Below are 14,499 nucleotides of genomic sequence, written 5' to 3' on the forward strand. Positions count from 1 at the left end.
ACTTAAATTCCAGTTTATGGCAGTAAGCTATATAAAAATATTCTTACTTTTTTTCATTTAATGAGTACTGGAGATGATAGATTGGCCTCTATGTGAGATAAAGGTATCATTATTGAATGCACACTATATGTCTAGCCCTTCACATAGTTCATAAAGTCTCCACAACAGGCATGAACCAGCCTTAATTTATAAATGAGAAACTGAAGATCATAAACATTAAGTTGCTTATGTAAGGTCAGAGGATTATTGTTTTGCAGTTAAGATCTAAACACACACTTGAATCTGAGTCCTGCATTATTTTCCTTTCCCTCCAAGGTACCCTGGACTGAACTGAAGATTTTTTTACTTCTCTCTTACCTAGCAAGTTTTCCTTTGATCTTGACCATCAGAATGGAAAAACTTTTTTCTTTTTTTTTCCTTAACTTGATTTCATCTTTCCTATTTCCAACCATTGGTCTTCCCTGGTGCATCAGTGGTAAAGAACCTGCCTGCAAATACGGGAGATATGGGTTCTAGTCCTGAGTCCGGAAGATCCCCTGGAGAAGGAAATGGCAACCCACTCTAGTATTCTTGCCTGGGAAATCCCATGGACAGAGGAGCCTGACAGGCTATAGTCCATGGGGTTGCAAAGAGTCAGACACAACTTAGGGACTGCACACACACAGTTACAACCGTTAAAACAAACAGAAATACTAGCTGTATTTCTAGTGATTTTTTTTTCTTGATTATAGAATCAGTCAGGTTCATTTGGTAAAATTTGGAAAATATGGAAGAACACAGTGAACAAATGAATACCACTCATAATCCTATCACTCAAAGATAACCCTACCACTCAGAGATAACCACTATTCACATATTATATGCTTCCATTGACAATGAATATATATAGCTCATTAAAAATAGACTCATGCTATGTAACTATTTTATAACAAATGTTTCCTCATGTCAATGGATATTATTTCTACAATATACTTTGCAAGGTTCCCTAATATCCTACACATAGATATAACAATGTAAAGTGAAGGCCACATTCTAAGTACCTTGGCAATGTTATCTCACACAAAATTTAGTAAGTGGTTTTATTATCTTCACTTTATATGAGAAATGGGGGGCCCACAGAAATAGTGTGGTGTTATTTGATTTGGATTCCATGTCTTTCAATGACAGGGTTAGGACTGGAACTCTCAGAGTCTAGATTTAGAGCAACATCCGTAGTCCCTTTACTCAGTAAGTCTCACTGGAGCTTCAGGAGTCCTTTTAAGAATAGCAGATAGATTTTCATTAAATTCTTCAATGTAGCACAGCCACAGTCCATTTTTATGGACCAGTGTCATGGTTCGTTTTTTTTGCTTTATCCTTTCATCTCCTTCACAGCTTATATTTGTTTATAGTAGTAATTATCTTTGTCATCAATTGAGACTGTGTGTAGATGTGTGCCCTATCCCACATCCTGACAAATTCAATAAATGGTAGAGAAAAATAATTGTTATATACATATATCTTTTAATTTTCTCCCCTTCTTTCCCCTCTTCTCTCCTCCTCTTCTCTCCTCTTCTCCTTCCTTTCTTCCTCTCTTTCCCCCATTCTTTATTTCTTTGCTAGGTTTTAGTTATTTGGTTTTATTCACCAGGACCAAGCTACCCTTAAATACATACAGTATTTTATGAGAAAAAAGAAGCCTGCTTTCATCATTCCAAATGAAACCTTCGGGCATTTCAAGTAATACATGTTACAGCTTTGAAGAATAAAGATATTGAATGGTGAGAATTTAAAAATATCGAAGGGACTTTCAGATGGCAATTTTATAATCTGAAACTTTAAAAAACAAAACTTGGAAACTTAAAAAGCAAAATTGTATAATCTGAGTTGTCTCTTTACACATTTATGAAATTTCGTGGAAAAGCAAATCTTTATATGAAAGGAGAACTTGGAAATTTTAAAATATGAGTTGTTATTTTGTTTCCCAGAGCTAATACAGGAACCGTAAACCACAAGTGAAACTGCTGGATGACACTAAGAGTAGTAATAATGTTCATTTCCTGATGTCAGAAAGATGGAAAAAGGAAGTACACACTTCTGCAATTGAATTGAACTAAAGCAATTCAATGATGCCGGCTTTGGTTGAAATGATGAGTCTGGCCACTAACAGAGTTTCCTTACAAGCAGGCCATGGCCAAAAGGAGATCAACAGACAAGATGCCAAAATCATCAGCAGGACCTGCCATTGGATTCCTTTGAATCTTTTCTGTGAGTGCTGGTATTAATCACTGAACTTATACACAGGAATGCCATAATTACCATAAATTTATCTCACTTTGCTTCACTGAGACTATTTTACTAATGAATGATTGAAAAAATAAAAACAAGAAAATGGTAAAGAGCAAAAGATTTGGCATGGTTTGAATCCCAGCTCTGCAATGTACTTGGTTTTTTTTGCCAACTCTGGATCCCTACCTTCATCTTCTGGAAAAATCACCTTCTTTTTCCCTTAGGGAACTCCTCTTTTCTTATGTTGTGTCAATAATCAAGATCTCTACCCTCCTCTTGAAAAATGGTAAGGCATGTTACCCAAGCCTTACCCAAGGCATGTTACCAATCGGATTCAACTTCCCAGAAATTAGGCCATGTCCAAAGGAGGTGAGCAGAATAGATCATCTCTATGGTGGTTTTCCTGAAGGAAGTGATCTGTTAGTTCCTGCTACCTAGATGTTGGAAATTTTTATGTTTCTTATTCTTCCAACGAGCCAGTTATTTGTTCTCCCTTGGTTCTGTGAGGTACTGCATGCTCTTCCAGTATGTTTCAGTTTTACTTAAGTTAACCAGAATCTGTTTTTCTTGGATTCAACAAAGAACTTCAATAGTCTAAACAAATTAAGTAAGTCATAACTTTAATCTCCATACACTTCAGCAAATGTAAAATATCTAGTTCAACCCAAAGCTAAATCTATTACTACAGATTTATAATAATGACCTCAACATACTTGACAATACTAAAAAATATTTTGATAACTGTGGAATATTTACATCATCTTCTTAGAACTTACTTCGTATGTAAAATTTTGAAAACTGGGACTTCCTTGCAAGTTCAGTGGTTAAAACTCTGTGCTTCCAATGCAGGGGATTTGTGTTTGATCTCTGGTTCGGGGACTAAGATCCCACATGCCTGGTGGCTCAGCCAGGGAAAAAAAAAGAAAGAAAGAAAAAAAAGATAGAGAGAAGAAAAGAATGCCTGTATGTAGGACTTGTGAAGATTAAACGAGAACATGCCTGGAAAATGTCTAGCACAGCACCTCTTAGAGTAAGTGATCTCTATCTATTGGCTTAGTGGAATACTGATCTGTTATTCAGTTTTAATAAATAGATTTTATCTGAAAAAAAAAGGACCCAGTTTCTATAAAAGCATCTAATCAATATTTTCACCGTGCAAGTGAGCAGTTTTAATTTCCCTTAGAAATTTATTGTGGTGGTGGTGGTGAAGTAGCTAAGTCATGTCCTTCTCTTGCGACCCCATGGACTGTAGCCTGCCAGCCTCCTCTGTTCATGGGATTTTCAAGCAGGAATACTGGAGTGGGTTGCCATTTCCTTCTCCAGGAATTTTCCTGACCCAGGGATCGAACTCAGGTCTCCTGCACTGCAAGCGGTCTTCTGCATTGCAGTTGGATTCTTTACCAATTTTGCTTTAAATAATGAGGCGATCTAGTAAGGAGGTATTTTCAGATGTATGTCAACTGAGGGAATAACTAATTTAGTCTTCGCTGTATATGTATGTTAACATAGATGTGTATTTGGTTACATAATAGAGCCAACTTGACTTGTTCTTAAGATTTTGTAGAATATAGATGTACAGAGAATTAAAACCAAATCCGGGATATCCTCAGCTATTCATTCTAATAGACTCATGTACCTGAACATTTAGGCTTATACAACATTAATCTCATTCTAGTTGGCATTTGGCATAGAAAATCTTTAGTTAAAGCTTCTTCTGCTGAAGCTGAAGTTTAAGAGTGTCAGGTCATTTTTTTATGTTTCCACAGTTTTCAAAATTTTACTCATTATGGGGAAAGCACACCAGCAACTGCTTTTCCCAAGAGCCTTGCCAATGAACTGACATTACAAAAGCCATTTAGCCTGCTCTGATGAGGCAGTCCAATTCTGCTAGCAGAATGAGAGGAGGAAGGTGTTGTGAAAGGCACTTATCCAACAACCATTCCTCTTTGATAGCCAACAGAATCCTAATTTCATTCAGATTCCTAAATCTCAAGGCAGGTGGTGATCTCCAGCAAATGAATCTCATGCATCTTAGCCATCATGGTAATTTGGTTCCTGTTTGCCCGTAGTTGGTCTAGTGTTTTGCATGTGACCAACTTCTGGCTGAAAAGGTGTAAGGGAATCTGTTGAGAGAAGGAGCTTCTAGAAAAGAGTTTTTTCCTGGTTAAAAAATGTAGAGACTTGTGAAAAGCCTTTTGACCTTTAAACCTTTCTTCTTGTCTTGAAAGTAGCTAAGTGAGGATGACTTCCTTGTAGCTATATCCATTTTCCTGTAACCATGAAGTGATGAGATAACTGGGTAAAAAGCCAATATACTAAAAATGGCAGAGTGGGAATATAAAAAGAGCCTGAACACTTGATGTCATTTTTAGCCTCTGCTCCTAAAATGGAACCCAGAACTGTGTACCCCTGGACAACTTGTTAACTGAGATCATTGAATGTCTTCCTTACTTTTCTCTTACTTGTAGCTGAAAGCATTTCTAAGGGCATTCACACTTATATACCTTTTCTAAACCCCTTAGTTTTAAACGCTTTATATCACCAGACAAAAGGATCATTGTCTGACAATAGAGAGAAAAGACCCTGGAAATTCCTGCATTTTTATCTCTCAAAAATGAGCTAGAAATTCTGTTCAGTGTTTTACTAGCAGATATCTCGGGAGTGGGGGGGAGTAAAGGAGAGTGGGGGGTTTTTGTATTTGCTACAACTGTCAGAGTAAGTACCTTCCAGTATAGCAAGTTTAGTTTGCTAGACAATCTTACAATAAAGGATTATGAATGGGACCTGTAAGGAAAATTCTCAGTTGTCCTGTCTTGGAGAGAATTTTAGAATCAGGATAAAAGAAATCAGTTACTGATAACCTGGAATGCAAAGCATTCTTCAGTATCTACAGAAATTATGAGTGGGGTATTCGTTTGCATAGAAAGTAGCAAAACTTTGAAAACATGTCGGATATTAAAAAATAAAAATAAGAGAGCAATGTTGTATTACTATAGGGACAACTGTAGCCTCTTGAACCCCATGGCCTATTTTTCACAGATAGAGAATTCTAGAAGCTGTCATCACAAAGACTGCTGTGCTCTTGAAGATGCCCTGCAGGTTTTCAATGTTAAGGCAATTTCCTGAATGGATAATGTGCCTGAGAAGAAACTTCTGAAGGAAAAAACTTGTTTTTTCAGTTAGCAGAGTGACTTTCAAACGTTTTTTTAAACCATGACTCACAATAAGATATGAGCTTCCCAGGTGGCTCAGTAGTTAAGAATCTGTCTGCGAAGCAGGAGATGCAGGAGATACGGATCTGATCTCTGGGTTGGGAGGATCCTCTGGAGGAGGAAATGCAACCCACTCCAGTATTCTTGCCTGGAGAATCCCATGGACAGAGGAAGCCCGGTGGGCTACAGTCCATGGGATCACAAAGAGTTGGACACGACAGAGATATACATTTTACATGTCTAGTATAAAGCATATATGTGTATGAACACATACCCGACTGAAATCAGTTCAGTCACTCAGTTATGTCTGACTCTTTGCGACCCCATGGACTACAGCACGTCCATCACCAACTCCCAGAGCTTACTCAAACTCATGTCCATTGAGTCGGTGATGCCATCCCACCATCTCATCCTCTGTCATCCCCTTCTCCTTCGGCCTTCAATCTTTCCCAGCATCAGGGTCTTCCAATGAGTCAGTTATTTACATCAGGTGGCCAAAGTATTGGAGCTTCAGCTTCAGCATCAGTCCTTCCAATGAATATTCAGGACTGATTTAGGATGGACTGGCTGGATCTCCTTGCAGTCCAAGAGACTTTCAAGAATCTTTTCCAGCACCATGACTGAAATAAGTTTCATGAAAAGATACTTGTTCTTTTATTGTGTGATGTCTTCTCAGATATTCCAGTCTAGTCATTCTGTTTTCCTTTCCATTTTTTAAAAGGGGTGTTTTTAACCTACTAAACTGATTTCACCACCTGCTAACGGGTTACCACTTGCAGTTTGTAAAAGCACTGAGTCAAGATAGTTTCTGTAGCAAGTTACGGCTCGTATGAGTTCAACAGGTTTGAGCAATGTGGAAACTTGTCTTACAGAGCAGAAATCCCAGAGACAGGGAGGACTTCAGAGCTGCTTGTCATCAGTCGCCAGGTCTGATCTGTCTTTGTCTCTGATCTGACTTCTACAGTGCCGTCTTCAATCTTAGGCTGCCTTCCTTGCCGGCTTAATAAAGTTGGTGTGTTAGACATTTTCAGTTATTCCGTCAGATCTACCCTCTGCCTTTCTCTGTCTGCCCTGGGTCCTGCAAGACCCAGCTGTATGGATTACATGAGCGGGCACCCTTATCTGCTGACTTCTGCCTGGATTCCACCAGTTGAAAGACCCTTCAGGAAACTGAACATAGAGAATGAAACTGAGGTATTTGCTTACTTATCTGTGAGGTCAACGTGTACTAATCACATTCTTTCACCCAGGTAATTAAAATACCCTAAATCAAAGAGAACTGAGACAGATTGTTCCATACTGCCTCCGGCTTCAGCTTCTAGAAATTCTCTCGATGATGGTATGGGTTTTGAAGTCAAGATGGAATTCCCTGGGGCCCTGGCCTCGGAGGTTAGGTTGACAGTGGCCACTCATCCCAGTTATTTCACCAGCATCTCCCCTGGACTTTTCCAAACTCAGCCATGGCTGTTTTGACTGTGCTCACTATCTTTGTCCTTCTCTGCCACTGTCACACCTCCTTGTTCTTCACATCTCTCCACCCTCTCCCATGAACCTTTTCTCCTTCCTCTTTCCAAAGCTTTTACTTGTGTCAGTTGAGTGACAGTCACAGTAACTTCTGGGACTGTGACGCCGTCCTACAGGCTTTATATCATTTTGTGAAGTAGGCAAAGGTTTAGAGCAGTTGTTTGTGTTCTGAGGGCCTTCTCTGGTGGCTCGGATGGTAAAGAAGCTGCCTTCAGTACGGGACACCTGGGTTCAATCCCTGAGTTGAGAAGTTCCCTGGAGAAGGGAAAGGCTACCCACTCCAGTATTCTTGCCTGGACAGTTCCATGGACAGAGGAGCCTTGCAATCTGTAGTCCATGGGGTCTCAAAGAGTTGGACATGACTGAGTGACTTTCACTTGTGTTCTGAGAGCATCTAAGTGAATTTCTCTAACCCCAAAGTCAGCTAATGAAGGAGGAAGTATTTGAGGTACATGGTACAGTTGGAAGGCCTATCAGAAGACCTAGGGAATTAGGATGTATTTGGGGAAAATATTGAATTCCACATTTAAAGACAAAGACATTTAACATCTGCCCAAGTTTTCTCTCATTCCATTTCTTTCTTTTCTTTCCTTTTCTCCCTTGCTTCCTTTCTTCCTCCCTTCTTCCCTTCTCCTCTTACTTCCTCCCTCCCTCTTTCTTTCTTTCATCTAGCCATCCATCTATCCATCCAACCACCCATCCATCCCCAACCTACCTACTTATTACATTTATACATTTGTTAGTCACACCTACGTACTTACGTATCACTAGGTAACAGCTGCTAGACAACTGCAGTTCTTTGTTTTTACATAGAGAGCAAATTTCAAGGAAGTGAACTTGTTTCTTTTTTTAAGAAACAGTCTTAAAATTACCTTCTGAGTTGCTTAGTGTAGGGAGAGTAAAAATCGGTGTTGCTTGTGGAATGCTGGGTCCTTGGGGCAAGCACCCGCCCTGAATCTGGGCTATGTCACCTCCTCCTAGTGTCCCTGAGGCCTCTTCTTGGGTCTGGTTCACTGGTGGGCCATGGGTGGTGACTTCTCTGGAAAGTTATTTCATAACATGTTTGCACATTGTTTTGGAGTAAAGGTTGCCAGAGACTGAGGTGTTGGTTTCCATTGTATTTACCCTTCTAGGAGGAGACTTTGTGGTAAAGATGTTTTTCTAAGGAAATTTTTCACCTTGGGGATGGATCAACGTTTTGGTAAGTAATTAGATTGTACAAATTTAGTATATCACCTTTAAGAAAAAGTATACAATGGTGGTTATGAATTAAATATTTATTTTGAATTTTTAAAAAATCTCAACAAATTGCACTTTAAAAATATATCATATACCATAAACATCACATAATCCAGAAAAACAATGTAATATTTACAATTAATGAATTGCTTTGGCACACCTCTTTAATATTATCTTATATTATGGCTATGGACTCCTGACTTTTCTCTTCATGTGATAATAGCTTTTAAAAATAATTTTTCATGAAGAAAATAGAAAGTAATTCAGTCTGCTACTATGTTTGATTGAAATTTATTTCTTATTATTGATGATTGGGATGAATCAGACACTCAACTTCTCACAGAAGTTTTCTGTAATATTGTTAAATATTTGTGTTTTATAGAAGGAATTCTGATTAATTCTATTCTCATAACTATTACAAAAAAAGCAAAGAAATATGTTTCATTTACTTTTTTATGCATGTTCTTTTTTTGAATTTTCATATGAATTTTATTTTTTTTTTCCTCTTTTTTTAAGCTTTAAATTTCTTATTTTTTTGAATTGGGGTATAATTTATTAACAAATATTGTGATAGTTTCAGGTGAACAGTGAAGCGGCTCAGTCATACATATGGCTGAGTTTCAAGCATGTTCTTGACAGGAGAGAATTTCCAGTTTGATTAGATGTCATGAGAAATAAATATTCCACTTAAGATTTTAAATGTCTTGCTGATTGGAGAATTTTCCATCGACTAATTTTTGGTTTCACATGTTTCAAAAACCTTTTCTCCTGCATTGTTGGTACACTGTGATGCTAAGTGCCATAGGAAACATTCATATACTGACACAACTCCTGGGCCCCATCGTTTAAAAAAAATTTTTTTAAAGGATAGCTGATTTACAATGTTTCAGGTGTACAGCAAAGTGATTCAGTTATACGTACACATACATATTATACCTATATGCCTATATTCTTTTTCTCATGAAAATTAGTGGTCATTTTTATTTCTCTTAATAGTTAACTTTGTCCAAGAAGAATTTTCTTTTATGTTTCCTTCAGAAAAGCAGTAACAATAATATCAGAATAATCACCATGCAATAAGAGTTGAATGTGTGAGACAGACTTTATATATTACTGCATTCAATCCTCAACTTCTATTGAGGCGGATGGTATCATAACTTTCTTACCAAACTCAACAACAACTACTTGCTCAGGACCACAAACTTGTAAGTGAGGAAACTTTTGAAACCTGGTCCATTTATCCCCAACACTCATGTTCTTTCCTTTCAATGTTCTTGCCCTTCGGACTTAGATCAGGTGGGTGTACAAAGGTATCCAAGGGAACAGAGTCTTCTTAGCCTCTCTCTAAGGAACTGGACAACACTTGTAATCGGGACCTTGAACCAATAATTCTAACTCAGTGTGACTCTCTTTTTGTTCGTCCTACATCATTCTTGGCCCTCATGGTCTGGTCTGGGATGTGATGCTAGACCTTGCTTATCATCTTCATAAGGTTGAAGTTCTCTGTCTTTCTGACTGAGATGCTGGGCCCGTTTTACTTCCTGTGACCTTTGTCTGTGTTCAATATCAGCATCATTTTTTCCCATGATGATGAGGTGGGGGAGCAGGAGGGCACAATAGTGTGAGTGCCAAACTTGAAACAAGATTCTCATCTCCAGGTCTGTGGTTCCAAACTCTATGCGACAGCTCCCTGGGTCACCCCAAGAAATTCACAGAGACGCCAAGGAATGATGCAAACTTCTGAGGAAAACAGTGACACTCAACATCTACCAAATAGCACATGAACCAATGGCTCAAGGGAGTTCACGGCTTCAAAATGAGATCACATTACACTTCTTTTGATGACGTATCTGTGCAAAGCTCTTTTTAAAAAATTGTTGAGCTAAAAGGAATTTTATCTGATTCTAAGGTTTCAGAAGCTGTGTAGGACCCAACAAGTAGGCACACACATCCTATCAGTAAGTAGTTGTGACTGTTTAAGAAGGAAATAGTGATTATTTCTCCTCTCAAATTATGCTTTTTTCCCCCTAAACATCTAGTGCATTGTTAGGACATAAGGACTTACTCAGTTGTTTGGACCTACCTACTTAATAAATAGAACTTAATAAGGTATTTTTCTGGGCTCAGGCATGTCAGGAGGAAATTACTGAGACACTAACAAGCTCCATGAACAGATACTTGGGAACCTCTATTCTTGGCAACAAGCTAAAGTACTTTAGGTGTTTCCTTTTTTAATTTTTTAATTTAACCCATTATTTACTTTATTTTGAATACATTTAGAAAATATGATTTTACATCAGTGGCCAACTGGATTTGCTAATTCATGAGACCCGAGTTACACAGATATATTGACTTCATCACAGGATACAGCTAGGCTACTCCTCGTCCCCACCAGGGGCAGACCTATTGCCATAAGACATAGAACAGATGAGGACATATGTATTTTTCAGATAGGTTGTCTCACAAAAAAGCAGGCAAGAGAAAAAAAAGAGTCTGAAGGTGAGAAAGTTCAGTTTCGTCAAATAAGTCACTTGATCCCCCTGCTTAGGGAGGAGAGGGAGGAAGTAGGAAGAAAAATCAGAAATAGTCCTGGTGGCACTCTCTCTCTGTGGAAACCTGAATCAAGGGAAATGGAAATTCTTCCTGCCTACCGGGAAGGAAGGAGGGTTCACACATTGTAAAATGTGTGATCGGGAGGCTGGACATTGAAAAACAAATACATCTCTGTTGTAAGACACAAAGCTAGTTGCAAATAAATTGTCATTTCTTTACTAGTGAGTTTGAAGCATTTTTCATGTTATCAAATTGCTTTAGCTCTTACATAAATTGTCTTTTCATGATAAGTATATTTTTTAAAGGTCATCAAGATTTTACCGTCTGGAAAAGGAATATTTGTGATATGTCTGGGCAGGGAACAGAGTAGAGAAAGAGCTACAGGTGAGGACAGGGAAAATATTTTATCAGTTCCTAGCATTATCACCCATGATGAAATCATTTTCTTTTAAGTTCTCTGTATTCTTGAGATAGTTGGAATTGTTTTCCCCTGCAAATACCTTCATGCCCTCACCCCCCTCTCTTCCAGGCAAACCTGAACTGCAGATAAACTTCCACGCTGGCTTTGCCTGACGACACTGGGGAGATGGCCCTGCTGAGAAAATGCAGCAACCAGCAGAACTGGAATCACTGCACATTCATAATCACAGCCCTCAGCACAGCCCTGCAAACCTGCTCAGCTTCTCCAGAAAGCTCGCTCTCATTCTCTGCAACTTCATGCCTTTTCCCTTCTCTAAGGAGGAGACGCACACTCCCACACACCCTCCACCCACTCTCAGTGATGAATCATGTATAAGGCTGTGGCGAGAAAGCTGAAAACATCAGTGAAGAAGCACTGTTGACCCCCACCACCAAATGCACACACTGCCTGTGTTTACACCTGAAGACAAACCGGTATAAACTTCCTCCCTGATGAAAAGGGAGCAACAGCTCATCTTGTGTCAAAAATTGATCACAGGTACCCTGAAGGCCATAGCTACCTCCTTACCTGCCTCTTTGTTCCCTTCCTTCCTTCCTTCTTCTCCTCCTCCCTCTTCCAAATAACTTTTCTTCTCAGTAGGACAGTCCAGTAGAAGCTTCCTCACTACACAAGTCTCTACTCCAGCACACAGTTGACTCTGGGTATCCATGAATACGGAGGGCTGGCTGCACTACATCATTTTATTTGAGAGATCTGGGCATCCATGGATGGTCTCCATGGGGTCCAGGAACTGCTTCTCTTGGATACTGAAGGACAGCTGTGTAGACATCCTGCATTGCTCTCCAAACCCTCCCCTGCCCTGGCCTGCACCCCCTGCACCCTGCTGTGGCATTTCCATCAGAAGACAGTTGTCAAAGGGCTCTTCACACTTCCATCACCCTGTTAGGCTGACTGTATTTATTAGGAGTAGAGAAAGCTCCTTAGTGGGTTGAGAGGACTAAAGAAATGGCCAGAGGACTGCTTGTGTTGGAATCTTTGTATAGAGGCTCAGGAATCTCCATATTCAGTGAGTACTCCAGGTCACTCCCAGCTCCCAGGGTAAAAACAGAAATTCCTTTCTCTAATGGGTTGCAAGCAGCTTTAAAGTCGTCAAACGTTGGTGGTCACGAGGAGCTGGGGACAGGGTAGGGGTTGGGCGGAATAGGGGATAACTGCTTAAAGTGTATGGAAGTTTTCTTTTGAGAAATGATGAGACTATTTTGGAACCAGAGGTGGCAATTGCATAACATTGTGAATGCACTAAATACCATGGAATTGTAAGTTTTACAATGCTAATTTTATATTATGTAAATTTCACCGCAATTTAAAACACTTACTGAGAAAAGAAAAAACAAACCTTATTTAATCCTCTCAAGCAGAAAATACTTAAAATATTTTTGATGGGCTGCTCATCAGGGAAAAAATTATAATAATTATGAGGGGGGTCTTTATATAGGTGAATAGTTTAGAAGAATTTTGATCAACAAAATGTTGGATCACAAGGGTTCAATAATATAAACTTTATTTGTATGAAACATGGCCCGGTGTCTATTATTTATCTTCATTGGGACCCTGGGGAGGAAGATAAAATAATATTTTGAGATATTATGGAAAAGTCTCTTTTATTATACCCTATTATCCAATTTGGAAACTGCTATTTGCATGAGACACTAAATATTAAAAATGCTGTACAAGTAGATTATATAAAACATGGGGAAAAGGGCTATAATTATTCAGTAATTTTCAGAATATTTCAGCTTCAGTTTCATGCCACCTCATTTTAAGACAGAGGAGAACAGCTCGCTGGGGACTAATTTGCATTGATAACACGCTGTTCCTTAATGGACCCTCTGCAAAAGCCAAGACTATAAGCGGGATCAATAGTGCATAGTCTTTACTAAGGCTTTTTAATGCATTTAACCGCATTAATAAGCTTTCTGAGCTTTGATCATTATTGCTCCTTAGAGTATTAATAAGAAACACAGAATTGCATATTGTATTCCCATTAAATAAGTAAATTCATATTAGGAATCATTATGAAAACTAATTATCAAGGAAAAGCAAAGCCATGCTACTGGCTGGGAAATCCTGACATTATATTCCAAAATATGAAAATACCCTTCCTTCCTGGAGCATCTTTCCCCGAGCAATGTCTGAGTGTGTTTCCCTAATCCACGTCTTCTCTTTTGCTTTTCTGCATGAGGGTGAGAAGAAGCCTCTGCCTGCATAGACTTGATCTGCCTGGCTTGGGAGGGGCCCACAGGGCTGGGAGGGAAGTCGGTATAGAGTTGAACTCTGAGTGCTCCAAGTTGTAGCTACTGTGGATTGGATTGTCCGCTGTGTGTGTGCGTGTGTTCAGCTGTCTGACTCTTGACGACCCCACGGACTGTAGCTCGCCAGGCTCCTCTGTTCATGGAATTTTCCAGGCAAGAATACTGGAGTGGGTTGCCGTTTCCTACTCCAAGGGATCTTCCCAACCCAGAGATGGAACCCGAGTGTCCTGTGGCTTCTGTATTGGCAGGTGGATTCCTTACCACTGCACCACTGGGGAAGGACATTCCCTGTGTACTGGGCACTTTTCATCTGTTACCTTGTTCATGCCTCACAAAGAGCAATCCTCACTTCACAAACAAGAAAAAACCCACACATCTAGAAAGTGGGAGCTATGTTTTCAAGCCTGGGTGGGCAAAACTATTAAATCCTTTCTCCTCTCTGAGATACTCAACCTTCTCTGCTGGGAATTAGCAAAAAGAAAAATCCTTTTCTTGCTCCAGACAGATGGGAATGAAGAGTAACTCGGAAGCAAATGAAACCCTACCTTTCTGAGGCATCGGATGGGTCTGTGGTCAATTATCCCGGAGGACCTGAGAAGTGAAAGAATTTCCTTAGAAAAGTGCATTGTTGAATTTGAAAAGAGGATTACAGTCATTAAATTAGCTCCTTGACACCTCTGGGAAAAGGTAAATATCATTATAGTTTTTTCATTTAGAGAAACACTAGTGCAGAAATATTGAAGAAATTTCTCCCATTGTCAGAGAGGTGGGAGTGAGGGGTAGATGGAAGCCAGGTTTAAACTGACTTCTCAGATTTCTTACTCTAATTACTACACTATATTTTCAAACATTAAAATGTCTCTCAAGCTTTTGGCAAGAAGTTTTAAAACATCAAAATTCAATTCTCTGCCAATTACCAGCCTTTTAATTTAGGAGTACCTAATTGAGTTTTCTGATTTTAAGGTACTTA

At 39.2% G+C, this 14,499-nt stretch overlaps 1 long non-coding RNA gene across 2 annotated transcripts; it reads left to right on the plus strand.

Moving 5' to 3' along the window:
• The first annotated feature begins 6,331 nt into the window (after positions 1-6,331).
• On the plus strand, positions 6,332-12,795 carry LOC113898452. 2 transcript variants are annotated; one of them, XR_003512658.1, is made up of 3 exons: positions 6,332-6,674; positions 8,138-8,205; positions 11,326-12,795. It is a non-coding gene; the product is annotated as an uncharacterized LOC113898452 (long non-coding RNA). The 2 variants fall into 2 exon arrangements; XR_003512657.1 differs by lacking the exon at positions 6,332-6,674 and having other exon boundaries at positions 7,952-8,205.
• Positions 12,796-14,499: the final 1,704 nt, after the last annotated feature.

This window comes from Bos indicus x Bos taurus, chromosome 9 (assembly GCF_003369695.1).
Source record: "Bos indicus x Bos taurus breed Angus x Brahman F1 hybrid chromosome 9, Bos_hybrid_MaternalHap_v2.0, whole genome shotgun sequence".
In the NCBI taxonomy this organism is placed as follows: Eukaryota; Metazoa; Chordata; class Mammalia; order Artiodactyla; family Bovidae; genus Bos; species Bos indicus x Bos taurus.